This window comes from Hyalella azteca, unplaced genomic scaffold (assembly GCF_000764305.2).
Source record: "Hyalella azteca isolate HAZT.00-mixed unplaced genomic scaffold, Hazt_2.0.2 contig110, whole genome shotgun sequence".
NCBI classification, from domain to species: domain Eukaryota; kingdom Metazoa; phylum Arthropoda; class Malacostraca; order Amphipoda; family Hyalellidae; genus Hyalella; species Hyalella azteca.
The window spans coordinates 2273-12860 of record NW_025930471.1 but is presented as its reverse complement, the minus strand read 5'-3'; positions in this window follow the sequence as shown (position 1 = coordinate 12860).

Sequence of the window (10588 nt, the reverse complement as noted above, 5' to 3'; positions counted from 1 at the left end):
TCCGTAGTAACCCTAAATGAAGGCTTCTAATTGACAAGCTGACGAGATTTTCATATTAATTTTTATAATATGTGCTATAAATGTGCGTTCATTTGTATAGATTTATGTAATTAAACACGCATGTAATAATAATATTATAAAATATAATGGCAATATTATCAGATAGATATAGTGTATAGTGTTTTTGTCCTTATTTTAATCAATGCACTATTATTAGCGAAATTATTAAATGTACCGATCGCATTTCATGATATTCTACTGGCACCCGGATGGTGGCGTCCGCCAACAAAACGTGATCATTGCCAGATTGTCGAGTATTTTATAAAATACATTTTTGTCGTGCGAAAAAGAACTAGCTACACTGAGAGAAATTTTTGCCTCTAGAAGTGAGTCTTTCACATGAGTGGGTCATACTCATAGTGAACCACTTTCTTTACTTCACGCAGCAACAGCCGCAGTAAACCGGCACATGGGTCAGCGAATCAACGCTATGACTCAGTTGGCAGAGTGCCTTCCTTAAACGTGGAACATATGCGCGTATTGACTCCTCTGTGCTGGCAGCTTTCAGCTGTGGAACCTTTATTATCAATGTAAATATTGAGGAAATACAATACATTGATTTTTATGTGTCACCTGGCGCGTGTATTATAAGTTAATTCCACATTAATATTTTTAATTTTGTTGAAGCTGGACATGAAGATCGCTTCATATTTTGTGGTGGTCCTAACTTTATTCGTATAAAATCGGAGTATTATTGCATTGACTATAACTGTAGGGAGGAAGATATTGCCCGTTGACAATAAATGTAGGTAGAAAGTTATTTTATTAGTTCGAGGCAGTGCAAGTAACCGTCCCGCAATCACGAACTTTCGTCAGCCAAATAGTGCCACATTTCATGATCACCGAACATTTTGTACTGCTGCTACTGCGTATATGATCCTTCCACTAGTTCCACATGCGCTAAAAAACTAATTTTTTTCGGTAGCATCATTCTAATGCAACGTAAATAACATTTATAGTTTATTTACAACTGTGAATAAGGATAGTTTGACGTTGTGTTATTTGAATTTGACAATTTGACTCACGCCACTGTCGCCCTCTAGCGCCTCTTAACGAAGAGCCGTTAGAAGAACTGCGTCAAATTGCTGTCTAGACTCTGGAGAATAATTAGTCGGTGGCAAACTTTTTTTCATGGATTTGGGAGTTTGCAGTGTTATTGTTTAATAAAATTTAATGTACAGGAGCTGTAGATAAATGAAAAATTAACGTGGATCAGTAGGCTGTTTCTATTATGACGAGTCAGTGTACCTCAGTACCTACCTGTTTATACATAATCCTCATGAACTCCACTCTGCAGTGTGTTCTGTGTTCATCTTCCTCAAGTTCCTGTACATAAAAGAAAATCTTTCTATCTTTGTTCTTTCCTCAATCCAAAAATACCTGAGTTACAGATACAATGTCTAGTTGCTGATATTTCAATTCAGTATTAGTATACATAAGTTTACTGTTTCTTCATTTGTTTACTAACCCTCTAAAATGCTATGGCTACCCTGTTAAAGAAAAGGCATTTGAGTAATATAAGAACTTTTTATGGTGGTAAGATGGTTAAAATTTTAAGTTTCTAACAAGAATGTCATAATAATATTACACAACCTGAATTCTACCCGGCTGTGCTTCAATTTAATTTAATAATTTTAGGCAATCAGAAATTAAACACCTTTCTTATGTTACAATATAATGTTTTGGAATTTGTTTCATGAATTTGAATTATTAATTTTTACGAAAGGGTTATTTTTTTACTGTATAATCATCATAAAGCAGAACACTTTTTTATCATGAATTAAACTTTGAGTGAAATCGTTGCTGTGTCAAATTATCTTGCCTAATACCTTCATGTGGAAGAAACATGGGAGTGATAGGAGTCATAGGACTAGAACAGAAAAGATAATCAAGAGAGTGTGCTGTCTCTGCTGTGTGACCAAGAAAACAAGCATTTAAATGGCTAAAAAATCAGTTGGTTTGCCTTCAACATGCAGTCCAAAATAAAGAAATAGTTGTGGTGCATAAAGTTTATACCAGAACCTAACAAAATTCATTGTAATATAAGACAGAAAACTATTCCTTGATTCAGTATTCCTGGATTGTGAAGTGGTGATAAAGCTGACTTACTGACCTAATTTTGGTGATTGTGCTATCTTCATTCGTCAATCAGCAGAAGGCAAATGGGTTGTGGCCTCTATATGCTCCAGTAATTCAATGCTAAACCTAAGATGACTCCACTAGAGGCGTCAAAGCTAGACGAGTGTGGAGCTGGAGGAAAAGCGCCACGGTGACCACAGTCACCACTCACCACACTACGTGTAAGTTTAAATTATTTAAGAATATATCACTCCAAAGTCTCCAATCATGGCAGCAACCCATCCAATGTGTAGTCATATGCCTAATTATTGATTCTATTTCATAGAAGTCACAGAGAATTTTTTATATCCATTATTTTCTTTACATTCTCATCCATGAACTTGAATTTTGTTTTTTTACTCCATTTTTTATGATCACCTAAGATTCTGAGTCAACATTAAGTCTTGTTTATAATGTTGTCTGAAAATTTGGGAATAATCTTCACTCTCCAGGAATTTGTTTGCAATTGTGCAAGAATATCTCAGATTATCAGAACTTTTCTTCCTAGTTTATCTGTAGCAGATGGTGTTGTATTTTCATGAATGTCACTGCAGGCACATAATATACTTAAAATTTCCTTCCTGGTTCAAATAATTTTTTTTTCATAATTAACTGATGCAAATTAATTGAATAAAGAGATATTTGTCTCTTCTAAAGATAACCTGCAGAATGAAGTATATATTCACTTTGAGATCACCACAGAGTTATGATTTTTGTATAATTAAAAGTCTTTAGTGAATGTTATGATTCATGAATAAATAACTTTACGCTGCAAAAATATGATATAGACCCACCAATGTTTCATGCCATAAAATATACCTTTACAGCCTCATGAAATTTAAAAAATTACTCATATCAAATGAAACAAGTCTAATTAAAATGCTTTTTCAGTGCAACAATGCTGCTGAGCTCTCACCTACCCACCTTCCCTTCTGAAAGAGGAACTTCCCCTGGGCTACAATTCACCATCAAATTTGAATGCAGTCAGAAGGGTCAGTACTCAGTAGTGTGTCCAAAAGATGCAAACTTTACGGTCCCGCCACACAATATTTTAATAGATGAGTTATGATGATTTGTCAAAAATTGGCTGATAACATGATTTTTAAGAGTGCCTCAAGAGTACAAATGTTTGGTATATGAATACCTGATTAAACCTGAAAAAAATAATAAATTGCAAATTTTGAGACCTAATAGAAGTAGGTATTATTTTTTTTTGCTGATTAGTGGTGTGGTAACTACATCTATGTTTCAATAATGTTTACTTAACTTTCATTCAAATAGAAATGTCAGTCCAAACGAGGGAAGAAAGCAGTTGTTGAGACTGCCAATAAGTGAATGTAGACTGTCATCCGCCATTTTTTGTTCATTCTGTCTTGTTAGCCTTGCTCTTTTCAGATATTTTGCAACTGCAGGATCTATTAAGACTGCTTATTCTCCAATCAATCGATGGGTTGGCAAGCTAATGTCAGATCTGTCAGGAAGTGAAAAAGCTCACAGGTTATCAGTATAGTTATTTCCCATGCTGATGGCAGAATCGAGCTTCTTGGAGTTTGGGAGTTATATTATGTAAAATAATGAGACAACAAGAGGTATTCATGATTAGCCACATCCTACAGTCATGGCACTGTGAATTTCTTGTAGTAGGAATATGTTTACACAACATAGCTTCCAACGCCCAGCAAGATTAGGGATGTTTCTGCCCCGTTTGAGAAAGAATTAGGCTGACGCCTGCTTAGGATGCCTAATGGTTGGACAAAATCTATTTTTCCTATGGAATAACATTGTAAATAGGCTACATTTGGCTTCATGATAACTTTCGTCTTAGAATTTCAGGAAATGGCTCATCTTCTGGCGGTAGTATCAAAGCCATCATCACCTAGCGTCATCTCAACGGAGGATGCTCCTTCCAGTGTTGTCCCTGTTGGTTGATGTTCCCCGAGTCCCGGTCACGCCATGAAGCCCGCGATGCTCAGGAAAGCCGCCAGCTGAGCCAGCTTGGACCTAAGCTGTGCAACGGATGTTATGCCGGCCCGGACCCTAGGTGCTGCCAACTCCTGGCACTTCAGCAGAAGATGCTTGACGGTGTGGGGGAGTGCATGACATTAGGGGCGTAGCTCCGAGTGAGTGCTGACCAGGCGGTTTTTGTAGGAGTTTAATAGAGGGATGGTGACCATAGCGGAGTTTACCGAGGGGAACCCTGTCTGTCTGCACGGTTTAACTGCTTTTCTGTATGGCTGATGTCTGGCGGTATGTCGTCTATGATATTGTTGATTGGTGGATTCAAGAGCGAGTTCCGGGTTAGATGTGTGTGTACAGTATATGTTTGATGGAGTTGGCTGGAACTGTGGGCGGGTGTAAGGAGTCAAGTAATGTGAGAGAGTGGTTGTCTGGGGTGTAAGCTTTATGTCTGGGGGGAGTGGGGGTATGGGGTAAATGCTGAAAGTGATGGCAGAGGCTGATGGGGGTTGTATAGAGATGATGCAAGGAATTGGGCGCCCCTCATATCTAGATGTTCTTTCTGCATGGATGTGGCTGGGTGGCGTGTCTCGGGTGCTGCCCCAGAGCGATTCTGAGAGCTGGGTTCTGTTTGGTTTGTAGCTGGTTGTGGAGTGTGGGTGAAATAATGGATGCCCAGGCTGGACTGGCTTAGTCCATCGCTGAATGCATGCATTGTTTTTACACTGGTGCGAGGGTTTCTTTTTTCTGTCCGAATGTTGTTCCTGTGAGGGCTCTGAGTGTGTTTAGCCTAGGTCTGCATTTGTTTTTATGTTCGATATGCGTGGCCCGAAAGACATGGAAGTGTTGTGACACCTAGAATCTTGGTTTCACGTGTGTGGTATGATTATGTTGTTTAGTGTGATTGTTCCTGTTGGAGGTACTGCTGCCCATGCACGTACTGCTGAAACTTGAGAAAGTAAGAAAATATAACTTACAATGATTTGGCCTTCATTCTTCTGCAATATCGGTTGTTGCATGAACTGGTTTCTCGAATACAATTTAGAAGATTTAAATCTACTTTTGGGTGATATTTTGAAAGCATTGGGGTCTTGGGTACCATTTATAATATTATATTATTATACTTATTTTATGTTTGTTTTACAAAACATTATAATCCACGGTTTTGAACCAGAGGCTGAAATATAATTTTCTGTGAAAGAATTATCATGCTTCTAAAGTAAAGTTATATATGATATAAATGAATTTGTATGCATAAGTTCAATCAAAAGGGCGGTTTCCTAATAAATTGTATTTGGATGTTATTTGTATTTGATTATTCCTCCTCTATAGCACTCGCACGGTGCATGTAGTTTGCGAACAATCGGTTCGTCCTGTAGGCAAGCTACTTGACGCCACATGTACGTGGGTCATAGATAAAAGTTAAAGGGCTAGCAGTAGGCCAGTATGACCCACAAATGGGCAAGTGGGTCATACAAGTGACGGCGCTTGACTCACCAAAGTGGGTCATCCAGACCCACCCATTTGTCTCAGTGTATAGATTGCTCATACCCCGCATATGTTTATGTACCATCTGGGATGCCATCGTTTCACAGTTTTAAAAACTGCTGTTGATCATCGGTGTCCATTCCATATGTGCCGCCATAGCCAACTGCAATTACCGCAACCTGGCGCGGCCACCAACGGGTGTGTCATTCTTAATGCTCGTGTCCACACCGCGGCAGGGGGGTCCGGTGGGCCGGCATGGTCCTATTTAGGCAATATTCGCACAGTAATTTCATGGAATGATCCCGCACCTGCCGAATGACTGCATTTAGGTAGTGCAAATATTTTATTTCTGAATCCTATTGCTGGCCCATGAGTGTGAATATTTGGTAGGTACTTTTTGACAGACGCTCACGTCTCCTTTGCGGTAGGAATTTGTTTTGTCTAGTTTCATTAATCGAGTCTAGCACTATGTGGGTTATGTCTGGTAGGAAGCCAGGGGCAGACGTAAACAGAGTTGCAGGTATAGGCGGGACGTAAACAGATTTGCTGGTAGAGGCGTTACGTAAACAGAGTTGCTGGTAGAGGCGGGACGTAAACAGAGTTGCTGGTAGAGGCGGGACGTAAACAGAGTTGCTGGTAGAGGCGGGACGTAAACNACGATTGTCGTGTATTGCAAACGATTGTCGTGTATTGCAGACGGTTGTCGTGTATTGCAGACGATTGTCGTGTATTGCAGACGATTGTCGTGTATTGCAGACATGCCTTGTTTTAATACAGCTAAAAATTCAAAGAAAAATAGCAGATATTGCACATTCTGCGCAGAAAATGAGGAATAAAACTTCAACACTTGTAGGAAAATAAAGACTGTCCAGCGGTCATTGCATGACTGCAATGAGATTAGAATGAAGATGACGTCAAGTTTTATATCGCCAACTTATATCCCTTGTGTTTTCAAATACCTAGGAAGTCTCCAATACATTTATACCCGAATAAACGATTCTGATAGAAGCTACGAAGGATATCATCGAACCGTGTCATTTAAAGTAAGATTGATAAGTGCCGTCGACTCGGTTGATTTAAGTTAACGTAATTGATAAAATAACAGCGATTTCATATCATTAATGTGCCTAATGCTGATGTTCCTTGTATTTATACAATTTTTTTAATGATGTTGGAGCTGGCCTCCGTAATGTTTACGGTGGAGTTAAGGGAGTTTATATTGCGTTCTCTTAGCGTTCAAGCTCTTTGAAGTTATTTCAGCTCATTAGATGCAACGAACCATCACGATTAAAACTTATGGTTTAAATCAAAATAAATTAATACAGTTCTTACCATAGCTATTTCCAGTTGCATCCTGAAGCTGCTGTCGCCCTCAAAATCTGGTGGGTTCCTGCACAATTATTGACGTGAATAATAAATGCAGGAAAACACTTTAATTCCGTATTGTCACTGCAGCAGACGGAATTAAAATATTTGTGACGATATTATTGAACAATACATTGTTGTAGTTACTAAATTTAGCGATTAGAATAGATAGAGAATAAATCTTGATATTGTTAATGTATCTTAAATTTAGCAATCAAAAACCAAGGAAAGCGGGCAGCTTCTTTCTTAATATGAAATACACGTTCTAGAAATGCATGATGGCACTATTGCATTCCTTCTTTTATAAAAAATACTGAATAAATAAATGCTCATACAAGTAGATCCAGCCCTCTACTTACTCTACTTTTTAGCCGAAATAGTGTCAGCTTTTAGCCGTCGTGTGTGCAGTTCTTTGATCCTCAGGGAGGTGCTCTGTGCTTCTCGCCCGGGGCCTGGATGAGCTGTGCTCGGGTCACGGCAGCCGCGCCTTATATAGCCGGGGAACGGACTGCCCCAGCTGACATTTTTCCGCTCAATAGCTGACGTTCCTGAGAAAAATGCATGAAAATCTGCTATACTTTGCGGCGTTTGATTGCGGGAGAGCATTAGTCATGGCATTATAATGGTTCAATTACCTTGCATAAATTTGACTAATAATTGAACGACCACTTGCATGACTTACTTTTTAAACGAGTAGCATTAGCTGCTGCAAATTAGTTAATAAAATTCATCGTTGGTTGTAATAATATCTTATAATATCACTGCTGAGGGTTGATTTAGCACAGCAGCACAGCGATATTGAGTAAGCAAAGCAAAGCCTAGATTGACGCCGAAACGTAAGCGAAATGCATCATCAGTTAGGAGGGATGCATAGCTCATAAAATTTATTATAAAGAAATCATATCATTATATTTTAACTTTTCATGTGACGAACAAGGAAATTTATCTCTAGGTAATTGATAAAAAATAAAAGCTATACTCTTCCAAAACAGTAAAAAATTTATTCAATTGATGACATACTTCGAACTTTGCCACTGATTTTTTTTAAATATCTGAAAATAAGAAGCGAGTACATTCTCTGATGTTCGCCTTAATCTTGCATGATTACGCCGGGCTCTCTTTTCTTGATCAGCGACAGCGCCATCTTGCATGCCATACAGTCAGCCTAAATATTTCAATAAATGTGATTCTGACTTTCTCGTGTCGATTTCACATGCTCGCTCGTTTGAAAATATTTTTCAACATTTTGTGCGCTTGATTAACTCTTCTATTTAAACACATGTTTCTTTTTGCAGCCCGTTTGCCTGAATTAGAGGACTGCAATGCAAAGGAGGAGAAACATAAAAACAACATTAATATCTAGAATGCATAGTAGTAAAGAGGAGGCAGAGAAAAACGCATGCCTTTCTCTCAAAATAAGGTAAAAGATTCGAAACTTTTTGCAGGTTGATGCGAAAGTGCAAATAAAGGGTTAAAAACCATACAAAGATTTTGAATTATTAAATTTATCACAAAAAGTTTTTTTATGTGTCAGTTGCAAATTCAAATAAAACAGATTGTTATTGACGCATTATTCTTTGGGCTGGTCAATCAAAGTGGGGGAATTACGTTAGTACGAATGTCATGTTTTTCCTTCCCAACTGTCGCTGGATAGTGGAACCAATTTATCAATATTTGTGCTACGCATAAAAATGAAAGTTTGAGGAGAAAATTATAGAAAAGTAAAGCGAAACATTAAAGAGTTTCAAGTAAATTGCTTCCTTATATGCTTTTTATTTATTGTTATTTTTCAGCACTTAATAATATGGCCCATTGGAATAGCTAAAATTTATCGGAATCCTAAATGAAATGATGCAGATGTTGTGACCGAAAGACCCAACTAGTTTGTTCGACAAGCTCGGTTCTCCGAATCTGGCTTCGAGGAAAATTATATATTGAACTACTGTGCCCCGTCCGTAGTAACCCTAAATGAAGGCTTCTAATTGACAAGCTGACGAGATTTTCATATTTTTCATAATACCCAGTTCGAAATTCTCGCAGTCATTGCGGCCGTTCGCCGCAGAGACGTTCGCAAACGCGCAAATCTAGGCCGTTGTTGCCGACTTCACCTCGCGCCCAAGCAGTCTAGCGACGATATGGCCTCGTCTGCCACGAACAGCGCGAGGCCTAGGTCGGCAAAAGCTGCGGCAGGCAACTGGCCGCACCTCTGCCGCGGCCTACGTCGAATATGCCGGCGGTAACGGTTCAAGCTTTGATCGAGGAGGCAGGGAGAGGAAGGGGGTGAAGGGTGGGGAAGGCGGAGGAATATTGAAAGAACCTTCTAGGCATGAATCTCAATATGGAGCTTTTACCGGAAGAAACTGATTGGATTATTCACTTATTTAATTTCTCTAAAATTATGAGGTTTACATGATTTTTTATTTCTACATTTTTTTCGACAGTTCTATTCTATTCTATACTACAGCAAATCCATGTCGCCAGTATTTGTGGAACTAGTTCCATCCAGTATTGTGTGTGTTCAGTTTATTGACATAAATTCGATGAAAAACGTGAAATCGGTATATAATCTGAAAGTAAATATAATATAAATTTACGAAATAATAGAAATACTAAATGAACGCAAACGGTAACTGCCAGGCTACTGCGCATGCGCGACAGCGAACACTGCAGCGGCCGCCAGCGCATGCGCAGTAGTCTAACTAGTCTCCGCTCTATACAGTGGTGTGGCCGGGAAGTACAGAGAATGTACGTGTGGTGCAGTGAACACGACCCGAATTCGGTTAATTTTGGATAAATATTGGAGGTAAGGAACAGATGAAACGTCAAAATTTAATGTATTTACATTTTCATACGGTTTAAGATCTAATGCGCAACTATCAAGGCTAAATTTTGGTTACTGCAACTTTGCAAGTCATGAAACATTGCTTCTCGTTCAAGGATTCATCTTCAGCCAACTTACTGTATTGCTATCGAAAGGCACGCTTGCCTATTGAATCCGTTGTCAATCCACTCAATTCTAGTTAAACGTTATGATTATGATCTGAAATGAACTTTTTGTCTCTGAGTTATGTATAAATGTGCCACCGTAAAAATTTCGGGAAGCCTACTTTTTTCTATATTAAATTAGCTGATATTTTGAAACTAATCGAGATGACAGAGTCAGTTATTGAGTTAAACTTAGCACGTCTGTAAGCTCGTATTACTGGTCACAGGTTCACTGATCAAAACTGATGAAATCCATTTTGTTGCAGGCAAATGTTGAATGCAGCTAAACCCGACTACAACTTTGCCCGCGAAGCAGTCGAGGTCCGAGAGGAATCGGGTGAACAGTCTCTCAAGTTTCTCGGCATTGACTGCATCGATATCGGGTGCACGAGGGACCTGATATGCTGTCAAATTTCTGCTTATTGCACCAAACGATGATTGTTAATAAAGGTGAGAAATCAAATGGACGCCTAAGTTTGCATGATGAAGGGACTTTTTCCTCGTTGCGCTGCGTGCAGCATGGCGGATGCTGTCCCATACTCCCATTGTCACACGACCTAACTAAGGTGCTTGCTCGTACATGTTCAAAGACGACGCTATCTTCAAGGCACTAACT